We start from the raw sequence: 15,991 nt of genomic DNA, 5'->3' as shown, positions 1-15,991 counted from the left end.
AGTTCGAAAATGGTTCCAGCTGAATGAAAAAAATGGCCGCCAGTGGTCGTGGCAGTTTTCCTTATATAGCTTTAGTGTATAGTAAAACCTTTTTAACACTCTAGAAGTCATATTTATTGTCCAATCTTCATGAAACTTAGTCAGAACATTTCTTCAGACCATATCTCGGATGAGTTTGAAAATGGTTCTGGTCTGTTGAAAAACATGGCTGCCAGGAGGCGGGCCAGTTTTCCTTACATGACTATAGTAAAACCTTGTTATAACGCTAGAAGTCACATTTGTGGTCCAATGCCTATGAAACTTGGTCAGAATATTTGTACTAATGATATCTGGGCTCAGATCGAAAATGGTTGAGGTCCGTTAAAAAAAACATGGCCGCAAGGGGGCGTGGCATTTTTCCTTATATGGCTATTTAGTAATGTTAACACTAGAAGTCACACTACTTATCCAATCTTTATGAAACTTCATCAGAACATTTGTTCTAACAATAGCTCAGCTGAGTTTGAAAATGGTCATTATTCGTTGAAAAATATTGCCCCCGGGGGGGGGGGGGCAGTTGTCCTTATATGGCTGTAGTGAAAACTTGTTGACGCTATATTAGCCTTATTTATTGGCCAATCTACATGAAACTTGGTCAAAACATTATTTTGTCCCAATAAAAACTTAGCGAAGATTGAAACTGGGTCATATGAGCTTAAAAACTAGGTCGCTAGGTCAAATATAAAAAAACACATGTTGAAAGTCACTTTTTTGGTCTAATCTTCATGAATCAGCTTGCATTTGTCCAGAATAGTCTAGTTCCTTTTGCTCTCAGGTGAGCTCCTTAGGGCCTACCGGCCCTCTTGTTTTAAATGACGTGCATCTTATTGTTGTGTTAAGTATCTTGCCTTTAATTATTTCCCATAAGGTGTTTGGATTTGCATCTTTGTTATCTTAAACTGTATTGGTTATTACCTGTTATATTTGTGTTTGATATTGTGTATCTTTTCAGAAGCTATTATTAACTTTTAAAGTACCTTGGGCCTCTTTCAGGTTGTATTTCATGCAGTTAAAGTTCAACTATCGAGTGATCAGTCATAAATCCTGGTTTTATGTTGCATGTGTCGATAATGTTGCAAATAGACTCGCATATTTAAAAATCGTATCTCCAAAGTATTGCTGGTTTTGTGTTTGAGTGCCAGGTGAATTTTCTTTCATTATGATTAACTGTATGCCTTATGTCTATCAAATTGTAGTTTTCAATTATGTTATTCAAAATGTTCCTTTTTTTGGAGTGAGTATAAATATTTCCATTTCTTTTATCTCTAATGATGGGTTAAGAACATTATTGAAATCCTCTCCGACTATAATGTTCTTATCTTGGTTATTTATTATATTTGGATTCATCTATGTTCGGACCGTAAACGTTCATTAATGTTAATTGTTTTTCGTGTATTTTTATATCTATACTTGCTTGTCTGCCAATCATTATTTCGTTCAAGTAATCCACTGTTATTCCTGTATGACTTTTACTCAGACAAGCGATGCCTTGTTTATTTGTATGTTGTCCGCTAAGATAAATATCTCCGTCCCAACCACTTTTCAATGTTTTTGCTAAGGTATGTTTTATGTGACTTTCCTGTATAAAAAAGACATATATTACTTTTTTTGTCTAACCATTTGAAACTTTTAGTGCATTTGTCTTTGTTATGTAGCCCTTGTACATTTACAGTACATATGTTTATACTCACACAAAAGGACGAGAATTGCATGATACCATTCTTGTTCCAAACATTTTAAAATCATTTTGTAGAGCTAGATTATTAGTTTATAGTTCATCATGTCAAGTTATATTAAGCTTTGATGTTAAAAACAATTACCTTCAATGTTCTACAGGTTGTTGATACATTATGTTCATTAAATTGATCTCAGCACTAAGTACTTGTTCATTTATTACGATGGTATTGGTAACTTTGCCCTGCCTTCAGATTGATCTCATAACCATTTTCAAACATTTCATTATCATTAGCACTTTCCTTTCAAAATGCCATCATTGTCATTATATTGACTGAAAATAGTCTACCAGTCACACATAACTTAATTAATATCTCCCTTTTTAGCTCGACTTTTAGAACAAAACAAGAGCTATTGTCATAGCCAGGTAGTCGGTGTTCGCGTTTGTTTAGTTGTCTGTAAATTTCAATTTCCGCAAAGACTATCAAAGATATCCTCTTCAAACTTACAATACTTGCTCAATTTCGCCTGTTAAGTCCATACTGACAAGGCTGGTTACCATGTAACCTATATTTATGGAATTATATGCCCTTGTTTTGACTTAGTACATAGAAATATTGTCAAATTCTCAACAAAAAACTTAATTTTTCTCAAACATTGTCCAACCTTTCAACTCGACAGACTGCATACTTATATAATATGATGACATGCAACTTCTGACAAAAGCACATAACTTTATTCTTCATATTTTACTAGTTATTACCGACTTACAATTTCTCAAACACTATCGAAGCTTTCAACTTCGAAGTCTATGCACTTGTAGAATATCAACACCTTCATCTACTGACAACAGTAGACAACTATTCAGCATTTTGTAAGAGTTATTCCCCTTTTCCGACTTCAATTTCTCAATCATTAAAAGCTTTCAACTTGAAATTCAACACTCTAGTAGAATGATTATGTGATGACCTACTTCTATTGACATGAGGAAACTATTCCTCTTTTTGGATTTGAAACTTAGTCTGTGTCAAGAACTTGTATTCCAGCGTCCTGCGCCCGTTGGCAGTGCTCTTGTCAACACTTGATACTGCTTGTCAAGAGTATAAATGATAAGCTTGACATCCGATCAACACTTCAGTTAAAGAAACCTAGCCTTACTTATTAATCTTCCTCTTCATCTCTTGAAAATGTTTTTCTGTAAAATACAATCATAAATCTAATATTTAATTTAAACTTGTTCATACATACATTGTTTTTATGCTCCGAAGGCAGGCATATGGTTTCTGAACTGTCTGTCCGAAAAATTATACTTTTGCCATAACTTCCATACTACAGAATAATTTTTTCACTTGATATTTGTACACAACTCTTCTTTGATCAACATCTTCCCACGGACATATTTCTTGATGACCTTGACCCTTGAACTCAAAAGTCTAAGCACCCAATAACTTAACATTCACCATAACTTTGTGGTTCATGATTGAATTTACTTAATTTTTGTCCATAACTCCCCTTTGGACAAGACCTTCCCACTGACCTATTTTATGATGACCTTGACCATTGAATGACCTTAGCTTAAAGGTCGAAGTGTTTAAAACTAGATAGACATATCAAGCACGAGTAACATATTAAACCTTCAACTTCATAACATCAGCATACATGTACACTGTATCTGGCAGCAAAATATATAGCGTGGATCCGTTTACATTTACTTCAGTTTAGTCACTACACTTCTTTCCAAGCACCCTAAATCTAACCCCAGGCCTTCAGCGCCTACGGCGCTTTGATTAATTAGTAGGTTTATTTTAAAAGTATTTACATCTAGTTAAATATATCCGTATTCGCCTAAACAGTGATTCTGTCATAAGACAATAAATGGTTCAAGCACAAATTTGCAAAATAAATCACTTGATTTTGAAAGTGGCCATACTTCTTTACTGAAAATGTACCTTTAATATGGAGAGAAAATACTGATGGACGTTCTGTTTTTTTTTGTTTTTATTTATTTAACTCTTTAAAGTTCTCATAATTAACCTATTTAATCGTGAAGCAATTCGCTAGAAATCAATTATAGTTGTGTTTTATAATTTCGATAAGCATTTCATATCGACTTAGTCGTAAACATGGACGTTAACGTTCTCTGAGAATTCGTTCATTTTGCTTATAAGAATAATAAGAAACATAACGTCAGACGTCGATAATTGCAGTTGGATATAATACAAACAAATAGATATATGCATAAAGGCAGTCTTAAATTACTAAGTCAAAACAGTGAATGGTTATAAGTATTTGCTCCCGCATATATTTTAGGAGTTTCGTGTTTTAGAAGAAAGTATAGTAAGTTCATTTATGTAAAGAAAAACTTTTTCTTTCTTACTTTTAAGTACCATTACTTTTTTATGTGTTTTCGTATTTAAATAATATATATACATTTTTCAAAGGCTAGTTCAATAAAACAGAATGCAAGTATTACGCTGGTGGAAAATGTATCGGCATGGAATTTTTAGTAACAGCACGTGCTTTCAGTGTATAAGCTCCGTCCATAATTATTGCATAATAACCTATAGACGATTTTCTTCTTTGTTTATATGAAATTGCCGTGTTAGAAATAAGGTTTTAATTATTGTGCCACAATATATAGTTCGTATCACTAACGCTTGTATACAAAAAATAAGATTATAAACAGTTTTACAAATGAGATTGTCGCATAGGCTGGAGTATTTTGTGTGTACCATGATAAATCATTGATAAATTTGAATGTGTTGCATGATTTGTCGGAAATGAAAAATGAAAAATGGTAACTTAAATAAAAAGCTAGCTAAATAAATCCTCAACTAATTATGTTTGTTGAATTTTATTATACCTAGATTAAATATACCCGTATCGTTTTTGGCCTGGGGCAAAGCCCCTAGGCCAATGTACTCATAACCGTTTTTTGAGATGAGCTGACTTGGCTGGCTGCCAAAACAACCACGAATGAATGAATTTGGAAAAGTCCGATTTACCACTTGGCGGTCATTCATGCGCTATCAAAGAAGAAGGACCTATACAAACAAATAGGTCCATGCAAAGAAGTTCTCAATAACCCGCATTGTGAATACAGAACATCACTATATAACATGACAGTGTCATAAAACGCGTAAAAAATATTATTGAAACAAAAATCCTAAGCATTGGGTACGACATAGTTTTTTTTATTATTGTTTGCATATTCTTGCGAGAATAAGTTCCTCACTTGACGGTCTAGGCCGAAAATATACGAGTGTCTACGGAGACAGTAAGAAGAATTGTTTCTGATACATTTTTAAAGGTATTAGCACTCTAATGAACTTCGTGCTCCTTCCTTCGTACATATCCGTCAATCCGAATGTTATCCGGGTATGTGCAGAAAACTACGAATATTCTATAAATACGCTAGAAATACTAAATGTAGGATCCGCTAAATACAAAGACAACAAATATGGCCGACATTGTACTTGACAGATTGGTCGTTTAAAGAAAAAGCAATTTCCTATATACTATATTGAAAGAGAACGATTAATAAAAGTGTTATTATTGTTCATATTGATGTGACTGGAGTTAATGATAAACATCAACTAATGCATGGCAGTGTTTATATTTATGAAAAAAAAACGATTCCTGGAAATACGATGTCAAACGGTTGAAAATTTTGACCACTGTGAAGAATAACGTTTAGAACCCGTGTCACTTACAACATTTTATATTGTTGGTGAGAAGTAAAAGGGGATAAAGTGGATTTATGCTTGTGTGATGACTGTAGCCATGTGAACGTGTTATCGTACGGCAAAACCCATCACGTAAAGAAGAGTCTTCAACTTTTCAAGAAAGCCTTGTTTTGCTATTAATATTCTAATCAAGGGAGGTAAATTATATATTAAAAGTTTATCTTTAGGTCATGATTGTTTTGTTTTTTATATATGTTTTTAAACAATAAGTTGAAAAAACCTTAACTAAAGCTTATCAGATAAAAAAATAATAATGTGGCTCTTACAAAACCCCCGCTTTGTCGATAGTGGTAAACAACTGCGTACCGGTAAAGTTCAATCTAGCAGAAAAAGTTGTGTTGTAAATGCATGGAAATCAAGGACACGTTATTTGAATTTTATGACCGAGTATTGATGTTTTCCTCAAACAAACAACAAAAAAGTATATTATGTCCCAAATACAAAAATTACTATTCTGAAAATGATATACTTTTTGTGTGATCATCTATATATATATATATATATATATATATATATATATATATATATATATATATATATATATATTATGTACATTCTTCATCCAAATGTTAATACCAAATACATGTATTATCCCTACTGGATATGTGGTGTTTACACTTACTTATTAATCCAGTTTAAAGGGGTTTATCATATAAAATACTAGTAATGACATGCTATGTCGTGAATGTCTGAATAAATAAAAACGATGACGCATATCATAATGGATCATTTCACACTTCTCATGAAACACTAATATCAGTTCTTACTCCTATACAAGTGCTTGTGTATTTGACATCTGTATATAATTATTTTGTTAAATAACTTGAAGAAAATGTTGTCAATTTATAGAAACAACTTTGAGAAGGCTTATTGAAGCCAAATTAATAAGAAAAGACCAAATATTTTTATTTTAATAAATACAAATGGTTAAAATTATTCATACACAATTTGCAATTGTGCATAAATTTGTTCGACTGAAACTACCGGTAATTGATGATCTTATGAACCTGTCTGAATATAACTACATGTACTTGTCAAATATCAACTTCAACATTTCAGTGATACATTGTATGCTGATTACCTGTGCAGGAGGAAAATGAAACCAGACAGATTATGGACTCAAATTCAACCCGTAAAAAAGCGAGGAACTTGCAGTCACTGAGTGTTCTTGTTTACAGTCATGTGTTCAATGCTGCCACAACATAAATATTATAGCTGGCTCTGGACTCGACCTTATGCATCTTAAAATGATCTTTGAACGCGATGGTCTCAAGAACATTTTTATAATGAATAACTTTGACGGTCAGCCCAGGGTCACCAATGCCAAGCGTCTTTTGGAGACACTTATTCCAACCTGTCGAAGTTCTTCAAAGAACTACCATGACAATCGTGTATTTGTTTTGTTTGTCATAATAAGTTTAATGTTTAATATCACTAGTATCACTAGTCATTGATACATTGATAAATCTATTTTCCTTTAAACGTGTTTGATTGAATGATTATATGTGCCTTGTTACTTAATTATTAATGTTCTTATTTCCCTGTAACATTTTCAAGTCTTATTTATAGAAGAACGCATTTCACGTGCAATTTCAAACAAGGTTAGCAAATCTTACTGCACTGAGTAGGTTCCATCTCACACATGATATATGAGATATATGTATGTTTATATGTTTATGGATTTATTATAGGCTTTTCCTCTTTTTTTTTAAATCTTTTTATAATAATTTTTGAACATTTAGATCATCTCAATGCTCACATATAAAAATCTCAAATTCAGTATGGCGTTTCTGGAAAAGGGGGGTAGCCTTGATTGTTAAGCCGGAACTTTTCGTTTTCACTGGTGACCCCCATTTTTAGCTTATTATTATAAAGCAATGTCTTTGCCATCAACTACTAGTTTCTGTATAGTTTTTTGTTCGTTTGTAAGTTGTTTATTGTTTGCAAAGTATTTTATATTGTTTTCATTGTGTTCAACATGCTGTGCCCGTGCACGAAGTATTATGCCATCAAATTGTAGTTTTCAACGATGTTATTCCAAATGTTCCTATTTTTGGTGTGAGTATAAAGATTTCCATTATTTTTATCTCTAATTATGCGTTAAGAACAAAATTGAAATCACCTCCAACTAAAATGTTTTTATCTTAGTTATTTATTTTATTGGAATGTAATGTTTCATAAAATTTGGATTCATCTATATTCAGGCCGTAAACGTTTATTAATGTTAATTGTGTTTCGTGTATTATTATCCCCCGCCAGAGGCGGAGGGATATTGTTTTGGCGTTGTCCGTCCGTCCAGCTGTCCGTCCTGCACTTTTGTGTCCGGAGCCATATCTTGGAAGTGCTTTGGCGGATTTCATTGAAACTTGGTATGAGTAAATATATGCATAAGAGGATGATGCACACCAAATGGCATTGTACACCATCTGTTAAAAACAGAGTTATGGCCCTTTGTATCTTGAAAAAATGCTTTTTACTATATGCACTTTTGTGTCCGGAGCCATATCTTGGAAGTGCTTTGGCGGATTTCATTGAAACTTGGTATGTGTATACACATATGCATAACAGGATGATGCACGCCAAATGGAATCGTTCACCATCTGTTAAAAACAGAGTTATGGCCCTTTGTATCTTGAAAAAATTCTTTTTACTATAGGCACTTTTGTGTCCGTAGCCATATCTTGGAAGTGCTTCGGTGGATTTCATTGAAACTTGGTATGAGTATAAATATACATAAGAGGATGATGCACGCCAAATGGCATTGTATACCATCTATCTGTTAAAAACAGAGTTATGGCCCTTTGTATCTTGAAAAAATGCTTTTTACTATAGGTACTTTTGTGTCCGGAGCCATATCTTGGAAGTGCTTTGGCGGTTTTCATTGAAACTTGGTATGAGTATATATATGGATAAGAGAATGATGCACACCAAATGGCATTGTACACCATCTGTTAATAATGGAGTTATGGCCCTTTGTATCTTGAAAAAAATGCATTTGTTTGCGTGTCGGCAGCTATATCTTGGAAGTGCTTTGGCGGATTTCATTGACACTTGGAATGAGTATATATATTGATAAGATAATAATGCACACCAAATGGCATTGTACATTATCTGTTAATAATGGAGTTATGGCCCTTTTTATCTTGAAAAAATGCTTTTTTGAGTGTCAAATATAACACTTTTGTGTCCAGCAGCATATTGGCGGGGGATATCAATTCAACGAATTTGCTTGTTATATCTATACTTGCTTGTCTGCCAATTATTATTTCTTTCAAGTTATCCACTGTTATTCCTGTTTTACTTTTGATCAGTAAAGTGATGCCTTGTTTATTTGTATGTTGTCCGCTAAGATAAATATCTCCGTCCCATGCACTTTTCAATGTTTGTGCGCAGGTACGTGTGATGTGATTTTCCTGTAAAAGACTTTTTTTCGTCTTACCATTTGAAAATTTAAGTGTGTTCGTCTTAGTTATTTAGCCCTTTTACATTTAGAGTACATATGTTAATATTCATACAAAAGAAGGAGAAATACATGCCACTTTTCTTGTTTCTAACATTTTAAAATCATTTTGTAGAGCTAGATTATTTATTGATACTAAATTATACAAAATTATATTACGCTTTGACGTTAAAAACAATAACCTTCCATGTCGTTGATACATTCTGTTCATTAAATTGATCTACGTACTTGTTCATTTATTACAATGGTATTGGTAACTATGCCCTGCCTTCATTTAAATTGATCTCTATACCATTTTTTTTAAACATTTCATTATCATTAACACTTTGCTTTCCGCGTGGTAAGACCACCATTGTTAAATGAATGAATAATTTAGTGAATTAGTTAAATGTTAAATATTTTATAACACTTGTTAGTGATGCTATAAGATCCTGAACTTTTGTTATTTTGCATTTCTTTAAGAGCTAGTCCACATTCATATTCAGTTAGTAATCCGTCACATACTTCTTTTTCCTCTTCGTTTAAAGCATGATGTGTTTTTTTTTACAGAGGATGTTATTTTCGACATTCTTTCGTTTATAGTGTTTCAAAAAAAAGGCTTGTTCTATTATTTGCACAATATTCATATTCAGTTTGTAATCCTTCACATACTTGTTATTCCTCTTCCTTTAAAGCATGATGTGTTATTATTTTACAGAGGTTGTTATTTTCGACATTCTTTCGTTTATAATATTACGAAAAATAGGCTTCTTCTATTATTTGACTTTTATTTGTTATGTCCTTGCCATTAACTACTAGTCTGTGTATAGTTTTGTGTTTGCTTCTTTTCATTGTGTTCAACATGATGTGCCTGGCTCGAAGTATTATGCCATTGAGGTGTGTGTGATAAATTCCTTCTATTATAATTTTTTTATGCCCCCCTTCGAAGATGAGGGTATATTGCTTTGCTCATGTCGGTCTGTCGGTCGGTCGGTCCGTCCACCAGGTGGTTTCCGGATGATAACTCAAGAACGCTTGGGTCTAGGATCATGAAACTTCATAGGTACATTGATCATGACTCGCAGATGACCCCTATTGATTTTGAGGTCACTAGGTCAAAGGTCAAGGTCACAGGTGAAGGTCACAGTTACTGGAAATAGGCATTTTAAGGATTTAGCATGGTTCAAACAAGGGAAACAACTACCGTTTATGCATGTTATTTTTATTACAGCATTTGCCCCCCTTTAATTCATTTAAAATCTCATTTTACAGCAGAGATTCCAAATCTGACCTGTAAATGAGCCCCATATTTACTGCCAGTGCTAGGTTACCTTTTCCCATTTGATCATTCTTAAGTATTGGTATTGTAATGCTGCTGCTGCTACTGCTGCTGCTGCTGCTTCTACTTCTACTACTACTACTACTACTACTACTACTACTACTACTACTACTACTACTACTACTACTACTACTACTACTACTACTACTACTGCTACTACTACTACTTCTACTACTACTACTACTACTACTACTACTACTACTACTACTACTACTACTACTACTACTACTACTACTTCTTCTTCTACTACTACTACTACTACTACTACTACTACTACTACTACTACTACTACTACTACTACTACTACTACTACTACTACTACTACTACTACTACTACTACTTCTACACCACTACACCACCACCACCACCACCACTACACCACCACTACACCACCACTACAACAACACCACCACCACCACCACCACCACCACCACCACCACCACCACCACCACCACCACCACCACCACCACCACCACCACCACCACCACCGTTCACAATGACAAAAAACGTATTCACACAATGCCTGCTACTACAACTTATAGCCCATATAGAGGGGCATGCATGTTTTACAAACAGCCCTTGTTTTGTAAGAATTTCCTTCTTCAATGGAGGTGGTATAATTTGTGTTTCTTTTTTGCATCTATTTTTCAAGTGCTTCAATGACTTTTATGGCTTCATTTTCAAGTTTGTGTGTTTCTTTTTTTAGCTTACCTGAGCACAACGTGCTCATGGTGAGCTTTTATGATCGCCTTTTGTGCGTCGTTTGTCGTGCAGCGTCAACATTTACCTTGTTAACACTTTAGAGGTCACATTTATTTCCAATCTTCATGAAACTTGGTCAGAACATGTGTCCCATTAATATCTTGGACGAGTTCGAAAATGCTTCTTGTTGTTGAAAAACCTGGGTGCCAGGGGGCGTGGCAGTTTTCCTAATATGGCTATTGTAAAACCTTGTTGAGACTCTAGAAGTAACATTTTTTTCCAATCATCATGAAACTTGGTCGGAGCATGTATCCCAATATAATCTTTAACAAGTTCAAAAATGGTTCCGGTTGGAAGAAAAACATGGCCGCCAGGGGGCGGGGCAGTTTTCCTATTATGGCTATATTAAAACTTGTTCACACTGTAGAAGTCAAATTCATTGTCCAATCTTCATGAAACTTAGTCAGAACATTTGTTCTTATGATATCTTGGACGAGTTCGAATATGGTTCCGGTTGGTTGAAAAACATTGCTGCCAGGTGGCGTGGCAGTTTTTCCTTAAACGGCTACAGTAAAACCTTGTTAACACTCTAGAAGTCACATTTTTAGTCCGTCAGAACATGTTTCCCAATAAAATCTTAAACGAGTTCGAAAATGGTTCCAGCTGAATGAAAAAAATGGCCGCCAGTGGTCGTGGCAGTTTTCCTTATATAGCTTTAGTGTATAGTAAAACCTTTTTAACACTCTAGAAGTCATATTTATTGTCCAATCTTCATGAAACTTAGTCAGAACATTTCTTCAGACCATATCTCGGATGAGTTTGAAAATGGTTCTGGTCTGTTGAAAAACATGGCTGTTAGGAGGCGGGCCAGTTTTCCTTACATGGCTATAGTAAAACCTTGTTATAACGCTAGAAGTCACATTTGTGGTCCAATGCCTATGAAACTTGGTCAGAATATTTGTACTAATGATATCTGGGCTCAGATCGAAAATGGTTGAGGTCCGTTAAAAAAACATGGCCGCAAGGGGGCGTGGCATTTTTCCTTATATGGCTATGTAGTAATGTTTACACTAGAAGTCACACTAATTATCCAATCTTTATGAAACTTCATCAGAACATTTGTTCTAACAATAGCTCAGCTGAGTTTGAAAATGGTCATGATTCGTTGAAAAATATTGCCCCCGGGGGGGGGGGGGCAGTTGTCCTTATATGGCTGTAGTGAAAACTTGTTGACGCTATATTAGCCTTATTTATTGGCCAATCTACATGAAACTTGGTCAAAACATTATTTTGTCCCAATAAAAACTTAGCGAAGATTGAAACTGGGTCATATGAGCTTAAAAACTAGGTCGCTAGGTCAAATATAAAAAAACACATGTTGAAAGTCACTTGTTTGGTCTAATCTTCATGAATCAGCTTGCATTTGTCCAGAATAGTCTAGTTCCTTTTGCTCTCAGGTGAGCTCCTTAGGGCCTACCGGCCCTCTTGTTTTAAATGACGTGCATCTTATTGTTGTGTTAAGTATCTTGCCTTTAATTATTTCCCATAAGGTGTTTGGATTTGCATCTTTGTTATCTTAAACTGTATTGGTTATTACCTGTTATATTTGTGTTTGATATTGTGTATCTTTTCAGAAGCTATTATTAACTTTTAAAGTACCTTGGGCCTCTTTCAGGTTGTATTTCATGCAGTTAAAGTTCAACTATCGAGTGATCAGTCATAAATCCTGGTTTTATGTTGCATGTGTCGATAATGTTGCAAATAGACTCGCATATTTAAAAATCGTATCTCCAAAGTATTGCTGGTTTTGTGTTTGAGTGCCAGGTGAATTTTCTTTCATTATGATTAACTGTATGCCTTATGTCTATCAAATTGTAGTTTTCAATTATGTTATTCAAAATGTTCCTTTTTTTGGAGTGAGTATAAATATTTCCATTTCTTTTATCTCTAATGATGGGTTAAGAACATTATTGAAATCCTCTCCGACTATAATGTTCTTATCTTGGTTATTTATTATATTTGGATTCATCTATGTTCGGACCGTAAACGTTCATTAATGTTAATTGTTTTTCGTGTATTTTTATATCTATACTTGCTTGTCTGCCAATCATTATTTCGTTCAAGTAATCCACTGTTATTCCTGTATGACTTTTACTCAGACAAGCGATGCCTTGTTTATTTGTATGTTGTCCGCTAAGATAAATATATCCGTCCCAACCACTTTTCAATGTTTTTGCTAAGGTATGTTTTATGTGACTTTCCTGTATAAAAAAGACATATATTACTTTTTTTGTCTAACCATTTGAAACTTTTAGTGCATTTGTCTTTGTTATTTAGCCCTTGTACATTTACAGTACATATGTTTATACTCACACAAAAGGACGAGAATTGCATGATACCATTCTTGTTCCAAACATTTTAAAATCATTTTGTAGAGCTAGATTATTAGTTTATAGTTCATCATGTCAAGTTATATTAAGCTTTGATGTTAAAAACAATTACCTTCAATGTTCTACAGGTTGTTGATACATTATGTTCATTAAATTGATCTCAGCACTAAGTACTTGTTCATTTATTACGATGGTATTGGTAACTTTGCCCTGCCTTCAGATTGATCTCAAAACCATTTTCAAACATTTCATTATCATTAGCACTTTCCTTTCAAAATGCCATCATTGTCATTATATTGACTGAAAATAGTCTACCAGTCACACATAACTTAATTAATATCTCCCTTTTTAGCTCGACTTTTAGAACAAAACAAGAGCTATTGTCATAGCCAGGTAGTCGGTGTTCGCGTTTGTTTAGTTGTCTGTAAATTTCAATTTCCGCAAAGACTATCAAAGATATCCTCTTCAAACTTACAATACTTGCTCAATTTCGCCTTTTAAGTCCATACTGACAAGGCTGGTTACCATGTAACCTATATTTATGGAATTATATGCCCTTGTTTTGACTTAGTACATAGAAATATTGTCAAATTCTCAACAAAAAACTTAATTTTTCTCAAACATTGTCCAACCTTTCAACTCGACAGACTGCATACTTATATAATATGATGACATGCAACTTCTGACAAAAGCACATAACTTTATTCTTCATATTTTACTAGTTATTACCGACTTACAATTTCTCAAACACTATCGAAGCTTTCAACTTCGAAGTCTATGCACTTGTAGAATATCAACACCTTCATCTACTGACAACAGAAGACAACTATTCACCATTTTGTAAGAGTTATTCCCCTTTTCCGACTTCAATTTCTCAATCATTAAAAGCTTTCAACTTGAAATTCAACACTCTAGTAGAATGATTATGTGATGACCTACTTCTATTGACATGAGGAAACTATTCCTCTTTTTGGATTTGAAACTTAGTCTGTGTCAAGCACTTGTATTCCAGCGTCCTGCGCCCGTTGGCAGTGCTCTTGTCAACACTTGATACTGCTTGTCAAGAGTATAAATGAGAAGCTTGACATCCGATCAACACTTCAGTTAAAGAAACCTAGCCTTACTTATTAATCTTCCTCTTCATCTCTTGAATGTTTTTCTGTAAAATACAATCATAAATCTAATATTTAATTTAAACTTTTTCATACATACATTGTTTTTATGCCCCGAAGGCAGGCATATGGTTTCTGAACTGTCTGTCCGAAAAATTATACTTTTGCCATAACTTCCATACTACAGAATAATTTTTTCACTTGATATTTGTACACAACTCTTCTTTGATCAACATCTTCCCACGGACATATTTCTTGATGACCTTGCCCCTTGAACTCAAAAGTCAAAGCACCCAATAACTTAACATTCACCATAACTTTGTGGTTCATGATTGAATTTACTTAATTTTTGTCCATAACTCCCCTTTGGACAAGACCTTCCCACTGACCTATTTTATGATGACCTTGACCATTGAATGACCTTAGCTTAAAGGTCGAAGTGTTTAAAACTAGATAGACATATTAAGCACGAGTAACATATTAAACCTTCAACTTCATAACATCAGCATACATGTACACTGTATCTGGCAGCAAAATATATAGCGTGGATCCGTTTACATTTACTTCAGTTTAGTCATTACACTTCTTTCCAAGCACCCTAAATCTAACCCCAGGCCTTCAGCGCCTACGGCGCTTTGATTAATTAGTAGGTTTATTTTAAAAGTATTTACATCTAGTTAAATATATCCGTATTCGCCTAAACAGTGATTCTGTCATAAGACAATAAATGGTTCAAGCACAAATTTGCAAAATAAATCACTTGATTTTGAAAGTGGCCATACTTCTTTACTGAAAATGTACCTTTAATATGGAGAGAAAATACTGATGGACGTTCTGTTTTTTTTTGTTTTTATTTATCTAACTCTTTAAAGTTCTCATAATTAACCTATTTAATCGTGAAGCAATTCGCTAGAAATCAATTATAGTTGTGTTTTATAATTTCGATAAGCATTTCATATCGACTTAGTCGTAAACATGGACGTTAACGTTCTCTGAGAATTCGTTCATTTTGCTTATAAGAATAATAAGAAACATAACGTCAGACGTCGATAATTGCAGTTGGATATAATACAAACAAATAGATATATGCATAAAGGCAGTCTTAAATTACTAAGTCAAAACAGTGAATGGTTATAAGTATTTGCTCCCGCAAATATTTCAGGAGTTTCGTGTTTTAGAAGAAAGTATAGTAAGTTCATTTATGTAAAGAAAAACTTTTTCTTTCTTACTTTTAAGTACCATTACTTTTTTATGTGTTTTCGTATTTAAATAATATATATACATTTTTCAAAGGCTAGTTCAATAAAACAGAATGCAAGTAATGCAATTCATCACTTTAATTTCTTAAAACAAAAAAATATCTGAAAGTATGCTTAACAACAGACAGCCAACACAACTAGGCAAAATATTAAACATAGGAATCTCCAAAAGATTATAATCATCCTGTTCTGATAGATGTATTGGACTATGTTGACACTTTAATTAATTACTATTAAAGAATAATATTTTCTAAATAGTTGTGTACACAAGACTGCTAAGGACTATCATTT

Source organism: Dreissena polymorpha, chromosome 15 (genome assembly GCF_020536995.1).
Source record: "Dreissena polymorpha isolate Duluth1 chromosome 15, UMN_Dpol_1.0, whole genome shotgun sequence".
Classification (NCBI taxonomy): domain Eukaryota; kingdom Metazoa; phylum Mollusca; class Bivalvia; order Myida; family Dreissenidae; genus Dreissena; species Dreissena polymorpha.
Note: the sequence above shows the minus strand (reverse complement) of the source record.